The sequence below is a fragment of the Lissotriton helveticus genome, chromosome 2_1 (genome assembly GCF_964261635.1).
Source record: "Lissotriton helveticus chromosome 2_1, aLisHel1.1, whole genome shotgun sequence".
In the NCBI taxonomy this organism is placed as follows: domain Eukaryota; kingdom Metazoa; phylum Chordata; class Amphibia; order Caudata; family Salamandridae; genus Lissotriton; species Lissotriton helveticus.
The window spans coordinates 229,265,157-229,281,379 of record NC_136059.1 but is presented as its reverse complement, the minus strand read 5'-3'; positions in this window follow the sequence as shown (position 1 = coordinate 229,281,379).

The window sequence follows — 16,223 nt, the reverse complement described above, 5'->3', positions numbered from 1 at the left end:
AGAACTTATAAGTAAGTTCCGATGCAGAGTCTCATGTTACAGAGGAAAATTCTATTTCCCTCATCCGTGAAATGAACACCATCTCTCCGATAGATGCCTTCCATGTTGAAACGTAGGTTGTTGTTGTACATAGAACCCATGTTATATTCTCTGAGGAAAGCAGAAACAGATTTATTTACATGTTTCCTTGCTTTCTCAATCTGTGGACAACGTTCATTGGACCAATTCCATTTTTGTCTTTGGCATATATTTGAATACACCAAGACAGTTCGAGGAAAAAGTGACATCAATTGAAGAAAGGTGTCTTTTAGAAGCATTTCTAGACCTACACCTGTTAATGTGCCTAGATCATTCCCACCACAGTGCACAATTATCAGGTTAGGTTCAGGGAGATGCATAAAAGTTTTCACCAATGGTATCAATTGGTGACATTTTAATCCTCTTTGCCCAATCCACGTAATCTGCACATTTGGTAAGTCAAGGTTAGAAATTCGTCTGTTTGCAGCATATTTTTCACTCCAGTGAATATAACTGTGTCCTACAAGCCAAACCTTCATTTTCAAGGTAGATGCAGTAGTACTCCGATGGGTTCTGGAAGTGGAATGGCAAGTAGATGGTGAAAGTCACGATAAAAAAGTGTGTGAGGTTTGGTGTTAATGAAAAACTGAACATGATTGGTTAATTGATATACATCAAGATTGAAGACTACGCTGTATGTTACAGTTTTTTTTACAAACAAATCTTCTATTGGTCGTGGAAAAAAAAGAAATGTAAAATAAGAGTGGATAGGCAGGTGTGTTTGGAGGGAAATTACCGTTTTTGCTTGGATTTAGAACGTTGAGATATGAACTTTTGACCTGTGCCTTCAGCCAGGTGCATAATGAGCTGTTACCATGGTAACAGCCAGAGAAGGCAGAGGGTGAAGGGTGACCGTTATGTGACTGAAAATATTGAAAGGATAAACAACTGAAATGTTAATTTGAATATGAAATTGTGCGGGCACAAATATGATTGGTTGAAGAGACATATATGAGTGTGTATTGACAGAAAACCTATGCCATTATTCTTTGGTTGCAGTGATAGAAGTATTATTGAGAGCTCCGTCAAACGACTATCGTATTACAACTATCATTGTTCTACATCTGATAAAGCATTGGTAAAGGTGAGTGTATAACTGATTGTTTCATGATGTACCGTTAAATGTGGTTTGATCACTATATTTGATTATTTGAGTTTGTGTGTGTGTACGGAAGCACATTTTTGAGTTACATACAGCTTGAGATAATTTCAACTAATGTTCCATTTTATAATATCAATGTTTTGGAACATTGTATCTTTGTAATTATTACATAAAAATTACGATTAATTAATTTGATTAAGGATAGTGGAGTTCAGTCATGTTTTTAAGTTATGAGGTACTGTTAGGTCTATGAATTAAATGACACTTAGAGACTGATCTGCAACGAAATTAGGGGGGAGGGAAGGACGTAAAAAATAATTTTTTGTAGGGGAACATGAACGTGTAATCAGTAGGTAGAGTAAAGGTGGAGGGGTTCAAATAATGGGTAAAAGAAGTGCAAGGCCAAATTAATATTGGAATAGTTCTTTATAGAGGTGTGAAATGCTCAGGTGTGGCTCTGTGTGTATCTGGGATGTGTGTTATTTTGGGTTTCCACAGCAGACTTGAGGGGGGGGGAGGGATTGAAGTTCTGTAAAGTTAATGGAGGTTGTGCGCCGTTTCTTCACTTTCTTTTAAGTCTGAATTATAGTTTAGGATGTATTTGTGGTAAGCTAAATAAAAAGAATATAAAATGTAATGAAATAGACAGAAATTATTAAACATTTGGGAGCGTTTAGACATAATTTGTAAAGTTGGTTACCGATCAAAAAAAAAAGGAATTGGTAGAGCATTGATAATGCATGTAGAGAGAAAAATTGTTGATTAAATGTAATATTGTTGAAAAAAAAGTGGTAAAGCTTTAGGTATTTTAAAATTTAAGTTTGATGAAAAAAATTACAGTATGGCTTAGAGCCGAGGAATGCAGTGGTGGGGGTGGGGTGAGAAGGAAAGGTGTCCCAGTATAATCAAATGAAAAATTGTGACCATGAGGTTGTACAGAGGTTCGTGGAGTATATGCTTTTAATAAATTGAAGTAGAAGACCAAATATATATAGAGGTTTCTGTGTACCACAATGTGAGAGACCATTTTTATCTGACTCTTGATTTCCATATCAGTTGCTTTGTGTTATCTTAGTGTGTGTATGTGTGTGTGTGTGTGTGTGCGTGCGTTCAGTCTGAGCTGAGGAAGTTTGTTCTGCAGGCAGAGACAGTTGTTACAGTGGAGATGAAAGGGTGATACGTACTGAAATAGGATATAGCGTGTGCTCTGTGGATGCGGGGGATCTGTGATTAATACACTGAGTGAACCATAACTGCGGCCAAGTTTTGTTACAGTAATAAATAATTTTTTTGTCAGAGGTACGATTGATGCTATGGTTCACAACTCGTAAAGAAAGGCTTGAGTGACCGTCGCAGGCCAGCGGGTTAAAGTATGAGAAATTCAGGTTGACAAAAGAAAACATGATTTGAGTGCAGTTGATATTACGTGAAACACATGAATACAGTTTTAGAATATAATATTTCAGTTGTAAATATGAGTTAAAAGAGGGAACGTATATTTTTCAAATTTTTATTCAATAATGCAGTGTTTTGATACGAAGATTTTTATTTAATACAAGTAAACATAATATAAAGAAAATAGTGGGAAAAGTTACTAGTTCATAGAACACAAATTATGGAAATGTAGTATGAAGCAAAATGAATAACGTATAAAAAAAAAATGAAAAAGCCTCACAATGAAATATATTTAATTATATTGCATGCAAGAAGGTGTGCTTTGATTTTAAATTCTGTAATCATATATGAAAATATAATTGGTTAAATATCACTTCATTAACAGTTAATTTTCAATATACGCAGCAGTAATAAGCTTGTTGTATGGTATTGTCAAAGGAAATGAAAAACGCGCCAAAAGGTAGATTTTGACTTGAGGTGCATGTATGTTATCTGTAGGAACGTTCGAAAATCAGGACTCAGAATAACTATTGTTTTGATATAATTTTTTGAAAGGTTTCAGTACACAATGTGTGATACAGGTTGATAAGCAAGGGTAATATCAGGGTAATTATAAACTTTTCAATTGTGAATGAAAAATCTTTCAATAGCCATCAATTAAAAGCAGCACATGTGTGTGAGGCGGAAATAAGGAGTAGAAAGGGAGAATGGGGATAAACCATATACAATCATATAAAAAGTCATTGTAACTATAGACATTTGTGAAGGCACATTTAATGATATTTTACGCAGCCTTGGTACGACAACATTTTAAATCAGATAAGATAACATAAGGTAGTGATTTGTTGTAATTAGAGCATCATGAAATGTTTTGAATAAAATCGAGGAGGTGTGGAAAGAAAATTAAGTCCACATAATTAAAAAAATTCACACCAGCCGGAAATTGCAATGTCCAATGTTAGTAAAGTCAATAGGTCATCTTTTATATAACATATAAGAATAAAAAAAAAAATAAGAAAAATTAGGAAGGTAAAAAAAAGTCAAGACGTCAATGGTTTGCAGAACAGCTATACTTCCATTGAATAGGCAAAGTAAGTGGCAACTGCTTCTAATAGAAAGTCATTGTTATCATCCGAAAACAAGTCAGCCATCCAATTTAAAAGAGGAAATGAACAAACATGGTCATTAATTAGTGGAGCCTCTAGTTGCATCAGAGGGCAAGTCGGTGAATTTTCAATGTAGCTGTGTGCCAAGAAATCTTGCGCCGCTGCGAATATATTCCAATGACCCAGAACTCCATGTATCGCTGCAAAGGCCATAATCCCTCCGTCGGAACAAAGCTGTTCATGATCAAGTAACGGATTCATGAGATGATTGTAATTCACTTCAGGAGACACCGAGTTGCAGAGACATAAGTCCAGGGCCCACATGAAATCACAGCTCAGGCAATGAAATACAGGTTGCACACAGGTGAAATAGGAAAATCGAAATGATAATCCATATGATGCACTCAAAGTCGCGAGTGGTAGGATGCCATAGTATTCAAGCATCTTGTGGCGAAATAGTTCTAAGTGTTCCAGCTCGTTTCCAAAGGAATAGAAAGGTTGCAGCTGCTGGTAATAGATGAGGATGTCCAGAAACATAGATCAGAGAGTATGGAGTGAGAGTAGCAGAATGTCTTTAAATAATTTGGTGGAAAAAAAGCACCAAACCATTGGTTAGTAGTTGTAAAAAAATTAGTGCAGCTGGGAAGTGGAGGAGCGTTAAAGATTATGAGAGTCACCATAGAAAATTGTAAAGGAAGGTCACTATTTAATAAGATATGCAGTTTTCTACGAGTGTTAGCTAAGTGAATGAGATATGTTTGTGAACAGATGCTCGGGTAGCTTGATTTTGGGACAATAAGGCTGTTGTTCAAGTTTTGGGATGGAACTTTGAGTTCAAGGTCGTTTTTTGCACCCAGATGCACACATGAAGGTTCTCATGCGTGGGTGGGTGAAGTTAATTTTTAGAGAGAAACATATGCAGAGTGACTACTTCAGACTAAAGCTTGTCGTTTAAAAAGTCAAACTAATTAACATTGCTTGAAAATAAATAGTTACTGTTGAGTGTTATGGTAAAATTAAGCATTATAGGGGATACCGGTGTACCTTTGAAAACACATGCAATATTACAGCGCTTTATGTTAAACAAGTTATGCAATTGGTAGTGCTTGGATGTGTACGATTATGTGCGACATTGATATTTTTGACAGTGTGGGACTCATTTATGAAAATTTTGCACTATAGATGCGTTTCTTTTTCTCATGTTAAAAGTGACACACCGGTGGCGCAAGGGCTTCATAAATAAGGCTCTGTGGGGTAGATTTATGAAGGCCCTGCGCCGCCGGTGCGTCACTTTTTCCCATGTTAAAAGTGACGCACCGGCGGCGCAAGGCCTTCATAAATCTGCCCCTGTGTACTTATGACAAATGGAGAGATGACGTAATGAAATGATGTTAGGTGAGTGTAGTGTAATTACGGGACGAAAAACCTTTAAAGAGAATTACATTTAGTATGGAATCATTTTTAATTTTTTTCACAAACTAAGGTATAAAAATATAGTAACTGTGTTAGTGGAACTGTAAGTTGAAGTTTGATAAAGATTAATGAAATAAGTATATTTTGGGGAATTTAATATGTGCAGATAATAATCTTTGAGAAAAGGTAATAGTCTACAAACTTGAAAATAGAGGTACGGAATCCAATGCGCGCACCAAGTAACTTTTTATGGAGAAAAAAAAAGTTTAGTTCAAATTCAGGGTATATACTGGACTACCTGATAAAACTTACTCGGTTACATAATCTGTACCTTCTGTCCTTTCCATGTTCTAACCCTTTGATCAGTACAATACATTCACTCGCAGTTACAAAATGGCGGCGAACACTTTCGGATTTCCACTGATTCTAATGTTGGCAGATGTTGAACAGCAAATGAGAATTTTATAAAGTGTATATTTATGTAATTTTAAAAAATAGGCAAAGTAAGTAAAGTTAAAGATCTGAAACGATCTTTAAGTGTCGTCTGCCTTTGCATCATTAAATTTTACTTATAAAGCATGTGAATCACAGTCTTGTAAATAGGGTTGCGCGATCGAGTGCGCGCACCACGTAACTTTTTACTGAAAAAAAAAATGTTATTTTGGCGTTTAGGGTCTATAGTGCATTCCCTGAGAAAACATACTCGCTTAGATAATGTGTACTTTTTTCTCTTTCCATGTTCTCACCGTTTGTTCGGTAAAATATATGCAGTCGCATTAAGAAAATGGCGGCAACACTTCTTTATTTCTTCCGAATGGAATGTTGACAGACGTTGAGCAGCTAATTATAATAAATGCTATAAAAAACGGTTGCAATGCATGTATATTGTTAAAATGTCAGCAATATTCATGCAATACCGAGCTAATGCTTTTAGCCATGTTATCTAGGTCCCATTGGATAAAATGAAGTGATCAGTACAATACATTCACTCGCAGTTACAAAATGGCGGCGAACACTTTCGGATTTCCACTGATTCTAATGTTGACAGATGTTAAACAGCAAATGAGAATTTTTTAAACTGTATATTTTTGTAAATTTAAAAAATAGGCAAAATAAGTAAACTGAAAGATCTGAAACGATCTTTAAGTGTTGTCTGCCTTTGCACCATTACATTTTACTTATAAAGCATGTGAATCACAGTCTTGTAAATAGGGTTGTGCGATCGAGTGCGCGCACCACGTAACTTTTTACTGGAAAAAAAAATGTTGTTTTGGCGTTCAGGGTCTATAGTGCACTCCCTGAGAAAACGTACTCGCTTAGATAATGTGTACTTTTTTCTCTTTCCATGTTCTCACCATTTGTTCGGTAGAATATATGCAGTTGCATTAAGAAAATGGTGGCAACACTTCTTTATTTCTTCCGATTGGAATGTTGACAGACGTTGAGCAGCTAATTATAAAAAATGCTAGAAAAAACGGCTGCAATGCATGCATATTGTTAAAAAGTCAATGATATTCATGCAATAACGAGCTAATGCTCTTAGCCATGTTATCTAGGTCCCATTGGATAACATGACTAAAAACTGCTCAGGGCAGATGTTTGCTTTTGGAGATATTCATGCTTAGCGCAAATATCTGCAAACTTCGTAATAGGCGATAGTAATGTTAGCGCCTGTTTCCAGTTGCTATCATCTTGCCACGTTCACTTTAGGATATCATTAGTGATAATTATTACTGAGAAGCAAAGTGGCGCACAAGATGGTTGCTATCTGCTAATAGGTGTTGCAAACTGGTGTTAGCGACAGCTACGTAATAGGGAGATAATTTTATCTTCGCTTTGTTGGCTCTTGAAGGCAAAAAAGTGGAGATAAACTCCCTTGATTTTATGCCCTATTTGGGGGAATTCAGAAAGTGTGAAGCGTTATTATGTTAAAAAATTCCCTGCACATAATGTATATGTATTTACATAATAAATATAGAAAGTAAGGTTGTGTTGTAGTGCTTATCAAAAATATTGCATGTAGTTTCTTGGTAATGTTTGTTAAATTACATTGTATATAGTGATTGATTTCAAAAAAATGTAGGGGGAAAAATTTGATTAAAAAAGTGGTTCACAAAGATATCTTGGGCTTTATTTATGAAGGTGTTGCGCCGCCCGTGCGTTATTTTTAACATGGAAAACAGTGACGCACCGGTGGCGCAAAGATTACATAAATAAGGCTTCTTAAACATAGACTTTATGATATATATTGGATAGAAAATTAAGGAATGTATATGATATGTATGATATTTGGTAAAATGGGTGTATGTTGTGAAATATATATGTGTGTATTATGTTAACTAAATTTCAGTTGTGTATTTTTTTTAGAGAGTGTTTGGTGCTGAAAAGCAATAACCTGACGTTGAACGTGACAGTATAGAAACAGAAAATCTTTTTTTACAGGTGAGTTGATAAAATTAAAATGATAAGTTATTTGTGAGAAGATTATCATAATATGCATGTTTTAAAAAAAAAAATTAACACTGCTTCTGTTATACATAACGGTTTTAATTTGTACTTTAAACATATCTAAACATGCTTGTAGTACATATGTATTTTGAAATACAATTTTATACTCAATTGTTACCATCTTTTGATTGGCCAGGTTCATGTGTTATTTTATATACAGTTTGGGTTTATCTATTCTTTGACTGTAAGAGTTTGCTGTTTACCTTGGTTAATTTTTGCTAAGTCATCATTAACTCTCAACTTTATGCTGTATCATTTGTGTACAGTAATGATTGAGTAATTATAGAGGTATATTATGATATGGCTGTTGGCGTGATGGACAATTCGGATGCATTTTTGTGACTGTACTATCTATTTGCATTCTATTATATGCATTTGCAGAAGTGTATTATGATGAGGTCAGTCGGACGCCATCGAGGGAGTAATGGTAGGGCCTGGGAGCGAGGGAGGGGGAGGTGTAGGGTACAGAGATCTAAAATATGATACATAGATAAATGTAGGAAAGTATATATTTTAATTAATAAAATAATTTTTCCAGTGTACACAGCATCGCAATTTGGAATGTAGTGCACACTGCAAAATTCATTTAAATAATTAAATTATGTATTTACTACATATTATCTGTATCCTGGTTTTTAGGTCCCTCCAGCAAAGATCTTTCTCTCTTTGTCTCCCTGACGCACCATAATTGCCTCCACGAGTTGCGACTCATTGTGGTTTCATATGATTATGATGAAATGTTTTACATTAGATGAAATTTACATGACGAGTATGTTGTTAAAGGTAAAAGCAACTGCCTCTGTGGGAAGTAGCAATCGGTTTAGTGATTGTTTAATTGGTATACTGTGAGTTATTCTTTCACTTTGCATACAGTTTGAATGACAGTTTATAGTGGTAAAGTTAAAAATAGATCTGTACAATAAAATTAGAAAGTGTTTAAATAGTTCTACAGCCTGAAATGCAGAAAGCAAATTTCACAGTGAAATATATTTCTGTAGCACAATTGTAATTTACAAAATTAAATAGAAACCTGTTAATCTCTAGGATAAAAGTGTCTGTTTCTTAATAAAATAAAGATGAAGGTATTATAATAATCAATGTAGTTAATGACTTTAAAAGTATGAAAGGGTATGTAGTGAAAAGATTACACAAGGTAATCATTGGTTAACTAATTATAAAAAAAATATAATCTAGTCTTTATATTTTTTTAAAAGGAGACAGAAGATAGAAAATTAATAAAAACATGGAAGATTTGAATGAAAATGAGAATATCAATTTTGAAATGGCACAAGAAGTCCTAGAAGAAATACTTGAAGGAGTATTTGAGGATGAGATTTCATCTGAAAATGAGGACTTTTTGGACAGCACATTTGACAGTGCATACTTAGAGATGGTGGAAGAAGAGAATGTGGAAGAGGAAAATAACAATGAAATATCAGATTAAATAATGCTAAATGTGATTCTAGAATATGAATTATTAAATGGATAAAATTATTTATGATTAAATAAATGTTTTTTAAAAAATATTATTGTTGTACTCTTAATTAGTATTCTCTTTTTTAAGAATGACAGTAAAAGTTGTGCAAAGGTGGATAAAAGATTAAGGTTATAAAAATAAAAAGTATTAGCAACATCGACAATGCTTGAAAGTCAGAATAGTTCTTATATGTCTCAAGAAAAATAAATAAAACAAAACATGTGTAAGGATAACATAGATATGGAGTGTCACAAATTTAGAAACAATATTCAATTTAGGATTTGCTACTCTGACCAGAGACTGTTTCTTTGTCTTTATTCAAGTTAAAAAATCAAGTATTGCTTATAATTTGTATGGTATATGGAAGTAGGGGTCTATAATATTTTTTAACTTTTTTCAAAACAGGTTATCATTGACATCAGAAACATCAATCAGTATGCCGACGAGAAATGAGAAAAGAAAGCTGTATAAAAAGACATACCATTTGAAGAGAAAAGAGGGACAAGATTTACGTACACAACAAAGTACGGACAAAAACAAGAGTGCTCCTGGTAAGAGCAGTAAGGAATTTTTTAAAAAAATTGTGTCAGAGAAAAAGTCAATTGGATAATATTGCTAAGGAAAAACAGTTTTCAGGATCTACAAGGAGAAATGGACAAAAAAAGAAAACTGTGTTGGAAAAGAGTGGTGAAGAAAATATGTACAGTAAAAGACGTACAAATCAATTTGCGGAAATAAGGAAACGTATGTTTCATAAGAGAGTTGTTATGAATTTATTACAAAAGAAAAAAGTTTCTAAAAGGAAATCTGCTTTTTATAAGAAAACAAAAATATATAGAGGACGTTGTGGATGATGCGTTCGAGACGAAAAAAAAATTGTTTATTTTAGTGCTGAAAAGAATAAATACACTAAATAAGGCAATTAGAGTTTTAAAAGCTAAGAGTAAATGGAAGAGACACATAAATAGAAGTAATTTTTGTAAAATCTTTTCTGGTAAATGGATGCATACTTCAAACTCTGAGCCATTTTTTAATGAAGAGAGTTACTTTCAAAGTAACGACTTGTTGCATGCAGTTGACACCAGTGGTCGAGCGTATGAAGTAAAGGATGGCTGTCCTATTGAGAAAGAGAAAATTGAGGTCAGAAATACAGAAAGGGAAATAGGTGGAGAAGTTTTACAGGGATCTGTTCATGCTCCTGTTTATAGTTGGAATTGTAGCAGTATTTGCAGTGTGCGACAGGATTCAATTGATTTCTTTCGCAATTTCTTACGTAAGTACACTAAGGAAAGTTTAAAGAAAAGAATTGTACTGTTGCAAGAATTAGATCGGTGCAGAGTGAGAGAAAAAATAGGGTTGCAAGGACATTCTTTGGCTTGTCCTTCAAAAAAAATATGCCAGAGTGTTTTTCACCATTTTAGGATGTTAGCAGTGCATCATACCAAAATGAGAAAATTAGTCAGAAATATGTATTATGCAAAAAGTCCAGCACTTAAATTGAAAGAGTTAAATAGTGCTCTTTTACATGGATGTGTATTAGATGTGAAGCATATTTGTGCAGAGATTGAGGTAAGTTATTTTGGTCGAGGTGAAGAGAATGTACAAACTGATGTAGTTATAGAAGGAAATGTGTTAGAAAATGTTGGACATTTTAATACTGAAGAATTTGAACAGGAAATAACAAAATTTAAGGTCATTGCAGGTGAAAAACCAAATTTCACTTGTGTGTGTTGTCGACGCATTCATTACAAAAGTCAAACTAGGATAGTTGATTTATATTTAAAAAGTGAAGATGAAGATAATACTCAGTGGAGAGAGTTTGCAACTTATTTGATGGTAGAAAACTATTTTGATTTGGGTTTTGAACAACGTATTTGTAAATATTGTTATAATAAATTAAATGAAAATAAAATGCCTGCTAGAGGTGTTCATATTAATCTTGAGTTGATAAATATTCCATCGGAACTGAAGGATTTAAATACTTATGAGACTATTTTGATTCAATGTGTACATCCTTTTCAGGCTATTGTTCGTATGGAGCCTAAGACTGGGAAATTGAATCCTACAGATTTACAAAGAGGATTAAAGGGTAGAGTTGTATATTTGCCACTTGATTTAAAGAAAAATATAGAGACAATTGGTATTGAAAATGTAGAAGAGGATCCTCTTGTTATTCTAGTTAATGGTGTACCTACAAAGAGTAAGAAAATCTGGCAAGATTTAGTGGATGTTAGGAAAGTGAAGAAGGCAACGTTGTATTTAGTTAAAAAACAATAAATACTATAAAAATATGTATGTAGAACAAGAAGATGTAAGTGATGAAGAGAATAATGATTTCTCTACTGGACAAATTGAAAAAGTCGACATGTCCAGAAGTGAAGAAATTTATGAACATTACAGTGTTCATCCACTGCATTCCAAAGAAGCATTGGGGAATGCAATTGAGTTATTTCAGATGAAAAAAGCAGAAGGAAGTCCTATTAGTGTGTGGGGAAAAAAGTTTGGAAGGTCGTTGTTTCCCACACTTATTCCCAACAGGTGAAGGTGCGCGATATGATGATCGTGCTATGCAGATTCCTGCATCTGAGTACCGGACAACAAGGTTATATGCAGAAGATCCCAGATTGCGTCAATGTATTCCATATTTGTTTCATTTTCTCTTTGAGAGTGACTTATCTGGTCTTTCTTATGCAGTAAACCATGTCTTAAAAAGTGGAGTGCATCTACATAATGTTTCAGCTAAGGATTTCATGGATAAAGTGCATCAGAAAGATAGTGTTTTGGATGCTCATCTAATTAACTTAATGGCATGTCAGCGTGGTACTAATGAATATTGGTACCGTCGTCATGGAGATTTAAAATGCATGCTACGAAACTTGGGAGCACCAACATGGTTTGTAACTCTAAGCTGTGCAGAGTACGCCTGGGAAGATTTACTTGAATATCTTCGAGAGGCGAATGTAAATATTGAAAATATAAACTACAAGACACCAGGAGAGTTGTGTTCGTTGGATCCAGTTAATGTTTGCCGATATTTTAATCATCGATTTGAAGCAATGATGTTGTTTCTTACAAACAAGAAGAATCCACCGCTTGGTGAAGTTTTGGATTTCTTCTGGAGAAAAGAGTATCAAGCTAGAGGTGCTCCACATATTCATATGTTACTATGGATCAAGGATGCTCCCAAATTTGGAAAAGACTCAGATGAAACTGTACTGTCTTTTATTGAGGAATATGCCACTTGTGACATACCTAACAGTACAAGTGATAAAGACTTAAGAGGAAAAGTGTTACGGTTTCAAAGACATCGTTGTGGAAAGTATTGTCTGCGCAAATTCAAAACAAAGGATAAGTTCTATACAAAATGTCGTTTTGGATTTGCACGACCAGTACTTTCAAAAGAAAGAGTGAATAATTTGATGTCATCTTTGCGACATAACATCACTAGAAGATCACCCAAAAATACTTATAATTTAAGAAGAGGAGAAGAGTCCAAATATATAAATGACTACAACCCTGTCATTTTGTCCATGTGGAATGCCAACATGGATATACAATATGTTGCGGACAACTCTATTGCTGTGGCTCGATATGAATGTCTTACATCACAAAATCTGAAAAGACGGAATTGAAGGAGATGTGGGAAGATATTTCTCATGAAAAGAGCCTAAGCAAGAAATTGTATACATACAGTTTGAAGATGTTATCACATCGAGAAATTGGAGCATATGAATGCTGTGATCGATTGTCATCAGCAAGTCTTTATGCGAAATCTCGAAGTATCCTGTGGGTGAGTTTAGGTCTAGCAGGAACACGAAACCGTGTATTGAAAACTGTGCAAGAAATTGAATATTTAGCACAGAAAGAACCCAATAGTACAGACATTTTGAAAACAAATATGTTGGATACATACTATCCAAATAGAAGTACTCTGCTAGAAAATATTTGTCTGTATGAAGTTCTTGAAAAATACACATTTAAAAGGAATATTAGAGAAAATGTTGAAAAAGGTATCTACGCTGTAATTGGACAAGAAGGATGTCTGGTGAAACAAACAAAAGGACATTTGATTAATCACCGAAAACTGAGTTGCGAAAATCCAGACAAAAGAGAATTTTACTATTTAGCTCTTTTGCAACTCTTTAAACCATGGCGTATCGAAGAGGAACTACTTGGAGAGTTTATAAGTTATGAAGATTCTTTTAATGCATCTAAAAGTAGTATAGAATGTCCTGCTTTTAGTAATTATCTGAAAATGTTGAACGACGAAATAGAGCAAGAAGCAACAATTGCAGCGGAGATGGCTAGAGAAAGTTCACAAGAAACACAAAGTTCAGCATTGTTGAGTCAGGATCCACTGGGAGAACTAATTATCCGAAATGAAGCAGCCACTGCCATGGATGAGGTGGAAAGAGCAATGGAGCAAGCTCAAGAGGATGTAATAAACTTAGAAGATTTGGAGAAGGAATTTAATCTTGAGCAAAGACAAATACATGTGGAAGTGACAGAGCACATTGAGCATGGTTTTCGTCATGAGAAAAAAGAATGCTCATGTATGTCATTTCAACCTATTCAACTATATGTAAGTGGAGAAGCTGGTACAGGGAAAAGTTTTCTTATAAAAGGAATTACTGCATATCTACAGCAAAAAACTCAATCATCATTATCTTGTGTGGTGACAGCTCCAACAGGATTGGCAGCACATAATATTAAAGGTATTACTTTACATCATTTATTGATGCTGCCAGTTGAACATGAAAACAAATTACAATATCACAAGCTATCTGGAGATGCTTGTTATGAAGTTTCAAGAGTTCTTAAAGAAATGAAACTTCTTATTATTGATGAGGTAAGCATGGTATCTAATTTAATGCTTGCTTTTGTACATTTAAGAATGCAGCAGATACTTAAAACTGAATATGATGTTTTATTTGGAGGGAAACATGTCATAGTTTTTGGAGACCTACTGCAACTAACTCCTGTAAAAGGACAATCTGTATTTGAAACTGTGACACATGAAGACACCAGAAAGTGCCTTGGCAGTATTGGAAATGTAAATATATGGTCACATTTCAAATATACTGAACTGATTCAAAATATGCGACAAGCAAAGGATACTAAATATGGAGATATTCTTCAAGATATAAGGATTGGAAGACTAACTGAAGATGCAAAAGAAACTCTACAAACTCGATTAATATGTAAGTTGTTTCCCAATGAAGAAAATGTACCAGAAAAAATATATAGTAAAGAGGTAAAAGATAAGTCAGTTATATGCTTGATGCCAACTCTAAAAGAATGCTCAGTTTTCAATGAGAAAATATTGAAGTTGGAAAATCAAGAAATTAAGAAGCTGGAAGCAAAAGATAAAATAGAGTATGAAGGAAGTACTATTGTTTTGTCTGATAATGTAAAGTTAAAATTGCATAGTCTACAGACATCTATATCTAAAACTGCTGGTTTAGAGAAGAATCTGTATGTATGTTTAAATTGTCGGATTATTTTACGGAGAAATTTACTTGTAGAAAGAGGTCTGGCGAATGGAGCAATGGGTAATGTTGTTAGTTTTGTAAATTACCCAAATAGAGATGAGATTGAATTTTTACGAATAAAATTTGATGAAATTGAGGAAGTTCAACTAATCAGTCGCTGCTCAAGTTGTTTTTTACTTGTAAAAGACTTGTATGTCCGTCGGAAACAATTTCCAGTTTGTTTGGCATATGCAGTGACTATTCACAAATCGCAAGGTTTAAGTGTAGATTGTGCTTTGGTAAATATTGGAAATAGTGTATTCAAAGAGGGTATGGGATATGTTGCTTTATCACGAGTTTGAACTTTATCTGGGCTTTATCTAATTGATTTTGATGAGACAAAGATCAGTGCAGATTTAAAATGTGTACAGGAGTATAATAGGTTAAGAAGAGAATATGCTCCACATTTACCTCAATATCCTTTAATTAAAAAGCGCATAGTTGGTCAGAAAAGGAGAAATGAGAAACAATGTAGTGAAGTTTTAGAGAAAAGAAGAAAAAAAGATGAGACTGCCATTGATAAGAGTAAGAAAAACATAAGTTCTACAGAGATTGTTGGATTTAAATTTGAAAATAGGTCTGGTGTCAACTGTTATGCAAATGTAGTGGTTAATGTGGGTTTTTTTCTAAAAAGGTTACAGGAACAGATTAGAGAAAATCAGGAGCAGACATTTTGTTGTTCTTTAAATTCTGTGCTTGAAAAATGTACTAGTGGTAATAGTGAAGTAGCAAGTGTTTCAGAAGTAAGGAATGTTTTAGACATATGTGCAGAACTAAATCAATTTTCTCAGAATATTCAGCAAGATTGTTAGGAATTCATTATGTATATTCTTACAGTTTTGGAAGAAGAAGGTGTAGGTATTGATAGTCTATTTGGCCTTTCTTATAAATGGGAACATATTTGTGATAATTGCTCATTTACAAGTAGTACTGACATACACACAGAAAGATTTATATATTTAACATTACCAGATTGTAAAACAGTGTCCTTTAATAAACTAGTTAAAGATGCATATCAGAACATGGTCTGTTCTCAATGTAATTCAGAAATGTTATCTACGTTATTTATTCATAGATATGGACAATATCTTATTTTAATGCTTCAACAATGCAGAGTTGACGGAACTAAATTGTCAACTTTAATTCAAAATTTTGTGGCTTCTCAAATATCTATTTCTAGAAGAACATTTGTAACTGTAGCAATTATTTTTCATGAAGGGGCATCTATATCATCAGGACATTACATAGCTTATTTGAAGAGTGCAACTGGTTGGACGCTGTGCAATGATAGTCAATTAATTTTTAAGAAACGTTTGCTTTCTGAGTTAAGAAATTCTTATCTGATATTTATGCAACCAAAATTTCAGTGAAATTAGTTGGACGACTCAGAGTAATACTGTAAAGATATGAAAATGTGTCCTTTAGAAATATGATGTGATTAAGGGTGTTCAAATAAGGAAATGAAACTATTATGTGACAAAGTGATAGCATCAGGTAAGGTTTCATTAATGTTTCTGGAAGACGAGACGTTGGAATTAACTTATACTATTTTGCAATACGGAAAACAATGAGATATGGAAATGTTGACTTAAGATAAATGTTTTTAGAGTATA